At 43.3% G+C, this 15504-nt stretch overlaps 1 protein-coding gene across 28 annotated transcripts in view; it reads right to left on the bottom strand.

The window, feature by feature from the left end:
• HMBOX1 (homeobox containing 1) overlaps positions 1-15504 on the bottom strand; it is a 118352-nt gene that overhangs the window by 90916 nt on the left and 11932 nt on the right. Inside the window, exon 1 of one of the 28 annotated variants that reach the window (XM_085574351.1) lies at positions 13518-15114. The exons of the other annotated variants lie outside the window; for them this stretch is intronic. The gene's annotated coding sequence lies outside the window, so the exon portion shown is untranslated. Of the gene's footprint in view, positions 1-13517; positions 15115-15504 lie in introns of those variants that run through there. 28 annotated transcript variants of the gene reach the window in all.

Here is a 15504-nt window from a genome sequence, read left to right as displayed (position 1 = left end):
TTAACTTAAAAGCTGTACCTGTCTGCAAATAAACGCACTTCCAATAGTTACCAGCCAACGAAAATCAACCTATCTTTAGGAAAATAATGAAAGTACAATCCCAAAACAAGATTAAAATCAATGATTTAAATCAAAGCTTCTCTCTTGCTGATGTAAATCAAAGTGATTTAAATCACCAGTTTTGATCAATTCACTCATTTGCATAACATTGATCGTTTATCCCTTAAAATGTCATTGAGGGGCCAAAGTTAGCTGGGTATTTCTCTAAATCTCAATTCAGCCAGCATAAATAAAGCTTGTGTGTTCTTATTTAAAAATTTCTAATATTCCCTATCAGACCTAACATTTCCATTTCTGATATGTAATCATCTTGGGGCAGCCGAGGTGGTTTAAAAGATAAACGGAGGCGATTCCGCAGCAATCCCGAGTACAGCCGGAGCCACGTTCCCCTGCCAGGGCTCTGGAGACGTCCTGCCCATCACCACACACACAAACATGCTGATGGGACAAACAAGTGTTTACAAGATCCCTCAGCCCATCAATTCCCTTTAATACAGTTGGGTAGCCAGGGCTTATTGATCTCTGGTGGTAAATTTTCACAGCAGGCTGTTTTCCTGCATTGATCACGGGAGCAAGGCAGGGATTAACAAAGTGCTGGAGCTCCTTCACTCCAGGAAAACTGCCTTTGCTGAAGGCACTGCAAAGGTTACTCAGAACTGCTCCATCCCTGGAAGTGTCCAAGGCCAAGCTGGACAGGGCTTGGAGCAACCTGGGATTCTGGAAGGTGGCCTTGCCCATGGAAGGGAGTAGAACTGGACAAGCTTTAAAGTCCCTCCAACCCAAACCATTCTGTACAATTCTATTCATCTCGTGGAAACTGGAATTTCCTCCCACTCCTCCCTGGCTGGCTTTGGTCTTTACTACAAAAACTATTTTTGATTTGTAGAATCCTTCATAGATACCACCATTTTTGTTTCATTTACTTCACCCTCATACTCTTTGCCTGAATTTTCCAGTCACTCTCACACTTTCCAAACCCTTTAAAATATCAAGGAAGAAAATGCTGGAGAACCTGGAAGGAGGTTAAGAGTACAAAGGATGACAGGATGATACAGAATGAAGCCAAACAGTTCCTGTGACTTCCTGTGAGGGCTGGAATGGATTTCCCAGAGAAGCTGTGGCTGTCCCTGGATCCCTGGAAGTGCCCAAGGCCAGGCTGGACAGGGCTTGGAGAAACCTGGGGTAATGAAAGGTGTCCCTCCATGGCAGTGAGGTTGGAATGGGATGAGTTTTAAGGTCCCTTCCAACCCAAACCTTCTGGTATTCTGTGAATTTTCAAGCACAGGAATCTACTAAGAATTCAAACAATGCTCTGCTCACACAACATTTTATGCAAATAACAGCTCTCAAAAACAGAGAATAACCACTGAGTGCTTTTACCTATTTTATTGGCATACACAAAAACACGGCTGTCTCGAGTACCAAGCAGGTTTTTTTAAAAGCAAACATTTTAATGCAACAGCACAAAGCCAATAACTGTATCCTGGTCACTTTGATCCAATTACAATACATTTTAAAGTATTACAGTACTTTAAAGATTAAATAATGCTGCAGCTTCTCCATCTAAAGTTACCATGCTGCAAAGTTCTTGGTTAGAGAAGGCCCAGCCCTGACTCCGTGAGCTTTTCCACTTGGGAGATTCAAAGTGGATTTAGCAGGATTACCAGCATACTTCAGCATTTTCAGGATCAGAGCTTAAATGGTATCTCCAACACACATGTGGGACAAAAAAACCACAGAGAAAAAAAGAATTCTGTTCCTAGGAAAACCAGGAAGCTATGGATCCTAAGCAGCTTTATGCTTTTGACTTCAAACTAAAATGGGGAGGAATGAAAACAAATACTCTGTGTTTTAGAGAAGGAATTTTATCAAAATCTATGTTTTTATTATCTAATCAGTTATCAATAATTGGTTAAATAAAACAAATATGCAATAGGAAATGACAACATTTTTAGATGACAAAACTCAGTTCACACTAAAGGCACTTTTTGTTCAACATTGAAAAAAAACCCCCAAACTTCATAAATATTAGATTTTTATTCTGACCTAAAGTATCCTTGCTGGACAAACCACCAAAAAACCCCTACCTCAAATCCCTGTGTGTAGCAAATAGCATTTTCCCCATTTTTAAAAAGCAGATGGAGCTTAGCTCCCTTGAGGAGAGCAAACAGCCCAGACCTAAGGACCAGAAAAAGTTAATATCCCAAAAAGCAGAAGCTGCTCTTATGGCTGTGTACAGACACTTCCTGCCTCAAGATCTTAAAAATTCACTCCCCAATGCACTCAGAAAACCAGAGTTGTCATAAACTGATGCCCAGATTTGTTTCCCAACCTTTTTTTTTTTTCTTGTTAAACTGCTCACAATTTATTTTTAACTACTGCACAGAAGCTGCATCTGTCGAGGATGCTCTTTTTGCAAGCAGAGCTCCTGCTCAAGAGGCTGCAGGGAGACTTGCCTGCCTTGCCTTCAGCAGAGTTAAACCATTTCTGAATAAGAAATTATTCTTCTACACAGTAATTCCAATTTTAACCTTTACAGCTCTGCCACCTGCCAAAGTCCCACTGCTTTTTTTTGGAAAAAGACATGCCCAGAGAAGCTGACCCTGGATCCCTGGAAGTGTACAAGGCCAGGTTGGACAGGGCTTGGAGCAACCTGGGATTCTGGAAGGTGTCCCTGCCCATGGCAGGGAGGGGAATGGGATAAGTTTTAAGGTCCCTTCCCACCCAAACCATCCCATGATTCCAGATTCCATACTGTTGCTGTCTCTAATGTCTCACATGAGCACAAAAGAAGGATTTAGAAGTAGATGGTCTATGTTTAACTCACATTTAGAGCCTTTAAAAGTTAAAGGAGTGCAACGAATGATGCCAGGACAAGCATTATCTACAAAGATAAACGAGCTCAAAATAGCCAGCAGAGCTGTCAGCCAGGGGCACCAGCCGTGGACGTGGATCCTGCAGCAGGAACAATTCAGGAAGTTCCTTCCCACCAACCTTCCAGAGACTCATCTTAAAAACTCCAGAGCAGGAACAACAAAGGAGTGAAACTAAATCCTGTCATGGAAACAGCTGAAGGCCTTCACACAGACATCACATTAAGAGCTCACTCTTAGCTCTTAATGTAAAATACTTCAGGTATTTCTGAAGTGCAGATATGCCATGAATACATTCTCAGTTGTAGGGTTTTTCCCATCAAGGAAAAATCCCTGGAATACTCAAAGCTGGGCAATATCCAGAGTTTGAGTGTCCATCAGGGGACATTTCCCCTCTGCAGCTGCAGGACAGAATCACCTCCCTGTGAGGGTGGTGAGGTCTTGGCTCATGTTCCCCAGGGAGTTTATGGACTCCCCATCCCTGAAATGCTCCAGGTCAGGTTGGACAGGGCTGGAGCCCCTCTGCTCTGGAGCCAGGCTGGGAGAACTGGGGGTGTTCACCTGGAGAAGAGAAGGATCCAGGGAGAGCTCAGAGCCCCTTCCAGGGTCTAAAGGGGCTCCAGGAGAGCTGGAGAGGGGCTTGGGACAAGGAGTGGAAGGACAGGACACAGGGAATGGCTTCCCATTGTCAGAGGGCAGGGTTAGATAGGATATTGGGAAGGAATTCTTCCCTGTGACAGTGGTGAGGCCCTGGCACAGGCTGCCCAGTGAAGCTGTGTCTGTCTCTGGATCCCTGAAGTGTCCAAGGCCAGGCTGAACAGGGCTTGGAGCAACCTTGGATAGCAGCAGATGTCCCTGCCCATGGCAAGGGATGGGACAGGATGAGCTTTAAGGTCCCCTCCACCCCAAACCACTCTGTGATTCTATAATTCAATGACTTCCAAGTCCTTGGTTCTTCATCCCACTAAAAGGCTGATCTCAGAGGAGCACCCAAATTTGAGATATGAGGTCCTAGAGCAGGCACAGCAGTGCTGGGCTGTGTGTTCACCAATCCCCAGCCAGAAGCACGATGCCAATCCCACATCCAGCTCAACACTACCCATGGAGCAGGGCTGGGGCTGCCGCCACACGTGCCCTTGACTTCACAAACACAGCTGCAATACTCACAAGCAAAGGTGCATCTGCATCACTGCAGAGTCATGCAGTTTAAAAATAAAAGCTTGAAAATTACTTTCTAAATTGAAATAATTTAAATTAGAAAAACGATTTTAAGATGCGTATTTTGCAAAAATTTTCCAAGGGGGAAGAATCTCAAGGCAGTGAAGCAGTGGAAGTCACTCGGTAAGCACTGGGAACCAGTGTCTGATGAAGTGCCAACCCATCTTTCGAGCAGAATCCTTGTCTGCAAGTACAAAAGAACAAACATTTTCTTTTTACTTTGCTTATTTAGCTCAGTTCAATGACTGCTGCTTTCAAAGTTGAGAAATCAGCTGGGAATTCAGAAAGCAGAAAAAACAGTTTCTCGCTTTTAAATGAGGAATAAAAATAAGGTAAGTTGATGAGCTCTGCCAGCTCTATGGTTTTGAAGGACAAGGTAACCAGAAATTAGGTGAAACTTAGCTTAGCAAGACTCACTGTATTTAACAAATGTACTTTAGAAGAAAAGCTGTATTTTGACAGAAGTGTAACACAGCCTTAACATCAAGTAAAACTGCACTTTCAGCTGAATTAGTTTCCATCCAAATGGAGCTTGACATGATTTTAAATAGGAATCAGCTGGGAAATATGCAGGATTAACCAAGTTCTAATTCAGCATGTTATAAATGTATAGGAAGCAATGTAATTGCTCAGGTTACATCCTGACACCTGCTACAAACCCCTGAAGTTCTCAGCAGAGCCCAAGAAATACAAGTGCAAAACAAAAGTGAGGATCAATTATTCAAACCAAAGTTTCCTGCCTGCTCTTTAAACCACTTTGATTCGCATCGATCCACGTGCTGCGGCGTTAACTTTGTACAATCCCCCACCCTCTGAAGCCACACTCAGGTCCATGCAACATCCATGGGATACATTTATTGGAGGAACAGAACTTCTGGGATGGATTTCATGGATCTTAATCTACCTGGCAAACAGTCCTACTTCTGCCCTGAGCAGCTAAGGGAAGGGGAGCAAAGGAAATGCTGGGAGAAGGCAACAGGACAACCAGAGGAATTTGGGTCTTGAGTATATTTGAGTAAATAAATTCATCATTCCTTTAAGAAGAAATATGCAAGTTAAAATCAAACCATTTTTTTCTAACACCTTCTAAAAATATGAACTGGAAGGGGTTGGGCATGAGTTTTGTATCACATGGAATATAAAGGAAATGTTCCAACAGGTGTAGTAAGTTGCTTAGAAATTATTAAACTGCTGTGAGCAAGCAGAGTTGGTCACTCCCACACTAGGAAGCTGCAAAAGCAACGTCAAGAAATTTAGGGGGTGATTTACTCACTGTCACAAAGTAGAGAAGGTTTTAATCCAAATGAGGAATAAGGCAATTGATGAAATTTTGTATCAGATTTATTTGAGACACCAAGATGAGATATCAACACTATCACAAGCCAAGGCCATAGCTTTCCAACAGCCACACTGGCAAACTCAAAGACGATGAAAAACTTGAGGTTTTTGGTCAGGAGAGCTGTTTGAGAGTTTTATTTTAAAACAAAGGCCTGGTAATGTGCAACCTCTCCAGGCATATCTGACTAAATACGAAGCAGCCTTGAGGAGAAGGACCTGGCAGTGCTGAGGTGAGAGAAGCTGGACACACCCCAGCCATGTGCACTCACATCTCAGAACCCCCCATGTCCTGTGTGGGCAGCAGGGGAGGGGGGATTCTGCCCCTCTGCTCCTCTCAGGTGAGACCCCACCTGCAGAGCTGCTCCAGCCCTGGGGCCAACAGCAGGAGGATGTGGAGCTGCTGGAGAGAGTCCAGAGGAATCCAGAGATGCTCCAGAGCTGGAGCCCCTCTGCTCTGGAGCCAAGCTGGGAGAGCTGGGGGTGCTCACCTGAAGAAGGATCCAGGGACAGCTCAGAGCCCCTTCCAGAGCCTAAAGGGGCTCCAGGAGAGCTGGAGAGGGGGACAAGGGATGGAGGGACAGGACACAGGGAATGGCTTCCCACTGCCAGAGGGCAGGGATGTATGGGATATTGGGAAGGAATTGTTCCGTGTGAGGGTGGGGAGGCACTGGCTCAGGGTGCCCAGAGATGCTGTGGCTGCCCCTGGATCCCTGGAAGCGTCCAAGACTGGGCTGGACAAGGCTTGGAGCAGTCTGGGATAGTGGAAGGTGTCCTTGCCCGTGGAGCAGAATGGGAGAAGCTCGAAGGCCCCTCCCCACCCAAACCATTCCATGATTGCACAGCCTTGCACAAGTGAACACTGCAGCACTGCATGCCAAGAACCACAGCTGCAGGGACACGGGGCAGGCCAAGGGGCTTGGCCACATCCCATGGTACCCCGTGACTGAAATGGCCTGGGAGAACTGCAGCACCATGTTTGCCATGCAAAACATTTGCAGGGTATTTTCAGGGATGCTCTCCAATGGCTTTGTCTACACAAATTGGAAGGATTAAACCAGAGCTCAGAGCAATTTAAATAAATCTGTACAACCCAAGTGTCACTGTGAGCGCCTCACAAAGCTTCATCTGAAATTGGTTCCCTATCAGCTTAAATTTGTGTCTCCACACATAGGAGCCCTGCTGAGCACAGGAGGCAACACCCACATATTGACCTCTAACCACTGCCATGTACAGAAGTAAAAGTGATTTACACCTGATTGTAATTTCACCCAGCGTAAAGTGTGTCTATATAAATAAATTTTATGTACATACAAACGCATTTGGGTATATATAAAATATACACAAATACAAGAAAAGAAGCCACCCATTTCTGCTCCAAAACCATAGACTTCTCCCAGCCATCCCATAAACCTCACAACGAAATCCAGACCTACTTTAGTTGCAGACTTTATATATTTTTATAAAGTCTGCAACTAAACCTTAAAATAAATAAATAATAAAAGGTCATAATTCATCATCCTGACATCAAATCAGCAGACTGGGACTCCAGTATATCAGAGTGATGGATACAGACTTGTTTTAAGGATGGTTTAGTCTGCATTATGCCAGAACATTTATTGTTGCCTTTAAGACTGTTTCCTTTCCAAGATGTTTCAAATAAAAGCAACAGACTTCTTTTCCCTTAACTGCCTGTCTGAGAATCCACTATTCAGCAAAAACAATTTTCCCCAAAAAATCATGACTAGAGAAGCAACAGGACAGCAAGTGCTAGAAAACACAATTTCTTGTTTTTCCTTGTTTTCTCTTGCTTGCCAGGTGATCTAATAACCACTCTTTGATGGATATCACGATTTAAGCCTCTCTAAGGCAAAAAATCCTTCCTTAATAAATGTCCAACCACCAAGAAATCTCTCCCTCCATCACTTATCACTGCTGACATTTTGCTTTGCCACAGAGGCAGGATGCTGGAGCATCACTTTCCTGGGCCCCAGTGTCCCACAGAGGACCACAGCCAGTCCTCCCAGTCCTGCTTCCACCTCCCTGTGACCCAAACCTGCCCTCTCACCCTGCTCTTCATGGGGTGAGAGAAAAAAGCTGTTTTATCTCTCTAAATATAAACTCTGATCTTATATCAAATGCTGTTCAATAAATGAATACACACTTTCATTTTATCATATAAATGTGTACATTTATATACACATTTCCATCACCAGAGCACACTCCAAATTATTGATTCTCATCTCAACCTCTGATGGTGGTAAAACTATTAATTCTCATCTCAACGCTTTACAGGCACAAAGAGGTCTGACAACAACCTCAGATGTCCTGTCCACCTTGGCTGCTGTGCACAACACTTCTTCCCTTTGCCTTGGGTTAAGATCAAATTTCTTAACCTTAAAAAAAAAAAAGTCCAACTTTTTGCAAACAGTTCCACGGGCCACCCTGTAGCCCACTAATACTACAAGACACAGCAGATTCATAAAACCACTGACCATTTCAGCCAGAATATTTTCTTAATTACAAATATTGATAAAATCCTGCATCGCTTCTGCTTCTCAGACAATCTCTGCAACACTGACAGTGCTTGAGAACGTGCCCAGGAGACAGACCATACCCATTTGCTGCAATTATTTCAGAGACCTTTTTCTAATACCTTACAGTCCACCAAGAGACAGCAAGTCAGTACCACCAATATGGAAAGTTGCTGTTTGATCCAGATCTGAACAAGACCCCCTCAGGTTTGATTTCTGTTGTAAATGGTGCTTTGTAAGCACAACTGGTAATCAATTTAGAAAAGAAGAGAAAATGTAAAGGAATAAATTATCATTTCTACCTGCTCCCCCCTGCCCCCATCGTGGTTTTACAACCCTTCTTTGAGCCTGCTTAGGGAAGCAGACAAACCCAGGAGGGAGAGGAGCTGAAAAGCCCCAGCAAAGGGAGGAGAAGGGGCTGCCAGTTCTGCTGATGCAGTGCTGGGGGGTGATGTGCTCTGGGACTTGCCCCCATCTTCAGGTTGCTCCTACCACTCCCTTCCCTGCAGCAGAACTGAATCAAATCTTTGTGAGTTAAAAGGGTGCAGGAAGCTGTTCACAGATGCGGAGGTTTTTGCCCTTCAAATGAAAAAAAAAAAATACAAAAAACCCCACAAACCACCCACGTTACAGCAACCCTAGGTCTGCCTGCACCCCTCTAGTGAGAGCACTGTTGTATGTCCTTCATTACATTTATAAATAGAGCTGGTTTTGTGTCATAGGCTGTCATTTACACTGACTTCTTCTTCTCTCAGCTCATGCACAGGAGCCCCCTGGCCTGAGTTTGTTAATTCAGATCTGCACAAACAGGAACAGATACACCATCATGCAATGTGAGGCCATAATTCCACTGGGGAGAAAGCGTGAAAGGAACCCCAGGTAATGGAATTGTTTTTTTACATATTCACACAAATAATCTTAGCCCTTGTCCTGACACTAATGTAAGAACACAAGTCTTATGGAGCTTGAAATCTTCCCCTGGAGAAACAACTTTGCAAAAGCAATGGAAGAAAGCACGCTGGGTAGAAAAGGCTGTTTGTAGCTTTGCTTGTTATTTAAACCAGGCTGATTAATCTTTAAGATCCAGCAGCTTTTCAGATTTTTGCCTTCCCTCCCTCTACAGCCTTTGTATCGGTGCTTTAAAGTAACAGCACACCAAGGGCTCAGCTACACTCAGGGCTGTGCACACAAACCCAAGCAAGTGCAAAAGCAGCAGCTCATGTTGAAACGTAAATTTTAAGGAATTTAGAGATTTTAGAGGAGCTAAGATTTTAGTTAGAAATAAGCCTTACTAGAGTTAATTAAAATAAATGAGTAGGCCTTGAAGTTAAGAGTTAGTAGTTAACTAATAATTGATTGCTTGTCAGCACAATGTTTAGTTAGCTGGGTTTATAATGAAGAATATACAAACTGACAAATAGCTTTTAGGAACATAAGACAATTGTGGGCCTCCTCTGTTCTGAAACCAATTGAAGACAAGGAATGGGAGTTCTACCAAGAGTTCATTTGACATATTGCATTGAAAAGGTAGAAAGGTCAGAATGAGGAAGACTTCATTTACTTCTTCATTTGGGACCCCTCCCCATGAAAGGGACACCGACCCCTTTCAAGGAACAAACCACGCATGCTGGAGGGCTTTTGGAGTGATTAGCATACAAAGAGAGGAATGGGATGTACCAAAATGATGAATATGTATTTGTGTTTTGGGTATTCAATACTTGTATGGATAAAAAGACTCTGTAACCACCTGGAAGCTGTGGTGTGGATTTGGGAGTGATCCTGCACGCTGCCCGGCGTCGAATAAACACACACTTTCTAACTTTAAACTGTTAGAGAGTTTTTGTCCATCACAGTTGGATATTGGTACTAGATCAACATCCATATTTTTTTAATAAATCAAAGAGAGTTCAGAGACCACCGGGCAGCTGGAAACATGGGACAGAGTGGGATACAAGGAAGACAAACCAAAAAAGAACTGGAATGTGTGAATCTCTACGAGATGCTTGAGTACAGCAACCACAGCCCTTCAGAAACCATGACATGGCAACAGGACAGAGCCTCAAGCTGTGCCAAGGGAGGCTCAGGTTGGAAAACCAGGAGGAATTTCCTCATGGAAAGGGTGCTCAAGCACTGGAAGGGGCTGCCCAAGGAGGTTTGGAGTTCCCATCCCTGGCGGTGCGCAGGCAAGGCCTGGACGTGGCACTCAGAGCTCTGGGCTGGGTGACAAGTTGGGGGATCAATCACAGCTTGGACTTGATCTCTTTGGTCTTTTCCAACCTTAATGATCCTGTGGTTTTAGGTTTTCCAGTTGTTTTCTCCAACTGGAACCATCAGGGTTCATGTCTAAGCTTTCACTTTGAAAATGAGATGGCAGGTTCTGGTAAAGTTTGAGATTGACAACCAATATATTCTCAAAGCTAACATATTAAAAAAAAGCCCTTACTCTAAAAATTTGATAAAAGATGCTAATATTGACAGCTTGCTTTCATATGCAGCAAGGTGGGAATGGAGGGCAAGAAGAAAATATTCAGAGAAGAAATATGAATGAACACAAGGTATTTATAAGGAGCCCGGTATCTGGAGTGTGGCACAGAAGCCAGGCCACCCCATTCCTGAAAACCTCTTGTACCCTAAAGCCCTGACTGGGGGGTGATCCACCCCATAAGGTTAAATTTCTCTATAAATATTTTCAGGTCTGGACTTAAAGAAGTGAAAGGCAGTCCAAGGAAGTCCTTCAGCACACCAGTGGGAAACCTGGGTTATGTGGAACACAAAAAAAAACCAGTTGTAACAAAACCTCAGTATGAAGCACAGTACAGAAGATTTCAACCAAGACACAAGGCAAGGGCAGCACCTCACTTTTCCTGAGCTGCTTGGAAAATAAGAAATGAAGAAAGAGAATCAGATCACCATTAGTCACTGGGCTATAACTGTACTATGTTTGCCTTTGCTAGAACAAAAAATCCTGCCTAAACTATATAGATGCAATGCATATGTTGCACAAAACCAAGTTTACATAATAGAGAGAATATATATTTGCTTTGATCTCGAGCTGCCCCATAAATTTTTAATAACAGCTGTAAAACAGAAATCTTTGGCTAGAAATCCTCAGCAGCAATGAAATTTAAGCTCCCTACTCATTACAGGTTAAGAAAACTCATTTCCAATCCGTTCCTTGTAGAACTGTTACCAACTTCTTACAAGGAGAAATGCAAATGTCATTCCCAGCTATTTATTTGCAGATTATTCTCTTCAGCCTGGCTCTCTCCAAAACAGAGGGATAAGGGACTATTCAATCTGGTTTGTCATCTTTGGTCCTATTAGCAGAGGCATTGCTAAATTCAGATATCACAATCCTCTAGTTTTATATTTCACTGGAAGGATGCCTCAATCTGGTTTTTTTTCTCTACAGAGAAACTGTTAAACCGAAAGTACTAAAAAAATAACTTCTCTACAATGCACCACAAATAGATTACAGTTTCTAGTTCAAGTGCAAGGGGACAAAGAAACCAAAATCTTTTTATACGCAGACATTAAAGTAAAAGCAGGAAACAGACTTAACAACTGGCAAGAAAAAAACATTTACCCTTGTGCTTTCAGTGATGCAACTCACAGAACTTCCTTTGCTTTCAGCTCTTTCCCCCCCACTGAAGAATCACCACTGCTGAACAGCACTTGAAACACTGTGCTAACATATGTCCTATAAAAAATAACCTTTTAGGTAAATTAGGAGGTGCCAAAAAGCACAACTATCAAATAAATTATCTATAAAAAAAAAAAATTACAATGAACTAAATATGAAATTCTTTGTTCAAGTCTTACATATATCACTGTATGCAAGGGAAGTATCACACAAGCAGTTTCTAGGAGGAAGGTTTTTAGAAAACAGTATTTAAAGCCAGTATTTAGGGGTAGAAAGAGAACAGATGATTACAGTGCTGTGCAGTAAGATGAGAAAGAGCAAGCTAATGGGACATAAAACTGCATACACTGGAGACAGGTTTACAAGTTAGAGAAATGACAGGCAAATAGCAATCACATCTACACCAAAAAGGCACTGACAGGTCAGAAAAAAACCTTCATTTTCTGAAGGACAGCAGACTTAGTCCCTGCGTATGAAGAGTACACAGAGCCAGAGTTAAACAGTAACTGCAAGTCCCAGAGATGTTTGGAGAGTGCCCAAAATGGAGAGAAATCATTCCCTGCCCTTATTCCACAGGGTTTGTGCCACTCTGGACACAGCCAGGTGTGTTTTTCTGGATGCAGATCCATCAGAAATCCAAGCTGTGTCCTGCCCTCCCTCTCTGCTAGGGGTGAGCACTCGCAGGGTCTTGCTGACTCAGAACTTTGGACACTCCCCTAATCACTTCTAGCAAAACTATCCCAAATTCCAGTCAGACCATGAAGTGACATGTCCATGCTCTCCCAAATCATTCCATGTGAACCAAGTACCAGAGTTATTAAACAGCCCTGTGAACACACCAGTGAGGATGGGGATGGGAAGGACTCACTATCCAGATCACATTCTAAATACTGTATTTGTTCATGCTTAAAGTGGCACAGGACTGAACAGAGATTTAAAGAAAAAGAAAACAAAAAGAATGAAACAAGCCAAAATGTAAAAAAGGTGACTTAAATTAGAAATTAAGGACACTGTCTCACTAGGAACTGAACTAACAGCACCTCCCTTCACAAGGGCTACCTGGCCTCCAGGTATGGGACATTCAGCAGAGGAAAACACTCCAATGGACATGGCTCAGGATTCAACACATCTGGACCTCCCTTTGGGTGGAAAAGGAGGCATACAGAGAATATCCAGAACATCTGCAGCACACAGTGAGGATGGCTTCAAGGATGTTCTGGAGAGGGGTCAAATGTTTGCCTTGTTCTTCCAGGCTCTCCTCAGCATCCAGCACTGCATTAACCAGCCTTGTGCCAGAGCTAAGGCAAACTTCAGATCTGACCCCAACAGCACATTTCTTACACCTGATTTTAACTGAACTCAGTTCCTATGCTGAGTTTTGCAATTCTTGCATACACATGACTTTATAGCTGCCCAAATGCAGAGTAATAAACCTGCATAGCCCTGTAGTGGTGCAGCTCAGAACCAGCTCCAGGCAACACTCTCAGGACATACCCCCTTATTTCTGTACCATTGCTGCCTTGCAGAAACAGAGCAGCAAAGCAGGAGCCTCAATCAATCCTCAATTTCAAAGCGTGCCATGTAAAATGCCAATTAAACAACTGCATTTTAAGTCTCCCCTGTGCCAGCCACGGTGTTCAATCTAGCAAGAGTTGCATGTCTTGAAGAACTACAGTAAAACACTTTAAAAACTCTCTTTTTCAAAGAAAAGGTGAGAGGGAGAACAGGGGACAGGATGAAAAGCACAAGGATGCATCTCCATTAAAATAATCTGTTTAATTTCCCCCTTTGCACAGACCACAGAACTGCAGAGGCTGGACAGCACCTCTTGAGCTTGTCCAGTCAAACTCTCACCTTAAGTGAAATTTTCCAGTGCAACTTGCTCCAAAAATAACTGTGCAGGAACACGATGATCCACCTGGATTTAGGTTGGTGCTGGGGTAATGACTGGGCTACAAAAATACATCTTCCTACAAAGCCCGGCAGCCTCAGAGCCCTGGAGTAGGCACGGTGCAGCAGGGTGGTTTCTGAAACCTGAGGGAATGTTGCTAAATCACTTCTGCTTGGTGGCTGACTAAGGCCAAAAGCAAAAAGTCAAGTCAAAACTGGGTTTAAGTTAAATTTAGAACTGGGAACTGTGACTACAAATGGTGCAGGAATGGATACAAAAGAAATACTACCAACAATAGCAGAGAAAACAGGCAAGGTGCAGCATCAAAACACGTAATTTGCAATTTCTCTGCTTTCTGCAAACATCAGTCACGGTCCAAGACTCTCCTCAGCAGCTGTAAGAGCACAGAGCTCGTATCCAGCACATCCAGATTAATGCAGGAGAGTTTAGGAGGTCTGCCCAAATAATGTCTCCACACAATTATAGCTCAGAAGTCATAACTCCTCCCTTTAATATTAAAGAAAAAAGAAATCACATTTGCAGCCAAAATGTACTGATAATACTGCAATGGCAGCATGGCCCTGAGCCTGCAGCCTTCTCAGAAGTCATTCTCATTAGAAGAAAACTGAAGGATCATCCTCTTCATCCAGTGATTTGCAGGACATGGAACACACGGTGCTCACTGGACAGCCAGCAAGAAAGTGGAATTTTTCAGGAGTGGGCAAGGGGAGTTTAAGTGTTTTAATCCCATCCCTGTGCAGGTTTTATTTGGAAGAGAAGAAGAGCATAAAACAGAGCTGGGGAGCAGCACCAAGGAGGACATCAGAGGCAAATTTCTGCCATGAGGGGTGTGGGAAGGCTGCTCACAGTAAATTGTTTTGTCAGATAACTGGAGGGAGGGCCAATGTCTCCTCTGGAAGGCTGACAGTAAAAGTCTGTCAGAAGCAAAAACAATGGAGAAGTAATTATTCTTAAATATGAAAGGACTAGAACTCAGTGATCTGCTAATTAAAAACAAAATATCCACAATATAGTTCCAGTTCAGTTCTTGTGAGAGCCAACAGAGAGTAATCCCACTGCCTCTAACGTCAGTTAGAGCTTGTTTTAAGGACTTATTCCTTAAAGAGATCGAATTTTAATGGAAATTGCAGATATTTATACTCATCTACTCCATATTCAAATATCTGAGCTCACACAAAATACACAAGAGAGTCTTCACCAATTCATTGTGTTTTAGCAGTTCTGGAAATCAATGGAAAAATAACTGGCAAACCAACTGAACTTGATTAGGGTAAAGCTGCTTCTTGAAGGCAGTTCTGGAGGGGCTCAAAGCAGTGAAATTTTAATTTTGTTTTAGCTGGTCATGCAGTGGATAAGAAGCAGAAAGCAGCTCTGCTGTGTGAGTAGCAGCACAGACAAGCTCTGTGACAGGGAGAAGGAAAGATAAATTGTGACTTTCTGTGTGATGATGACAACACTTAAAATTAAATGTCCTTGTCTTAATTTTTGCTCCCATGTAGCCAGTGGGTTGTGTGAGGGACAGAAGAAAACTCCTGTTTCTCCAGCCTACCTTTCCCACAGTGTTTTGGAAAACAGGGAGGTAAGCAGAGAGGATTTCCAGATAAATTGAGATCTGCAGGCATCCAGCTGCAGGATCCTCAGCCTTTTGCAAGAAGTTCTCTCTTCGCAATGTCTACAAGCCATCCATCAAAGGATCCACAAAAACAAAAGAAAAAAAAAAAAATCCCAGAATCATTTGGGTTAGAAAAGACCTCCGAGATCACCAAGTCCAAGCTGTGATTGATCCCCACCTTGTCACCAGCCCGGAGCACTGAGTGCCTCATTCATCACCTCCTGTCCCTTCCTGTGCCACATCCAGTCCCCTCCAGGGATGGGGACTCCAAACCTCCCTGGGCAGCTGCTTCCAATGCCTGACTGACTTTCCATGAG

This window comes from Lonchura striata, chromosome 3 (genome assembly GCF_050655825.1).
Source record: "Lonchura striata isolate lonStrDom1 chromosome 3, ASM5065582v1, whole genome shotgun sequence".
NCBI lineage: Eukaryota > Metazoa > Chordata > Aves > Passeriformes > Estrildidae > Lonchura > Lonchura striata.
This window is presented reverse-complemented; position numbering and strand designations above follow the sequence as displayed.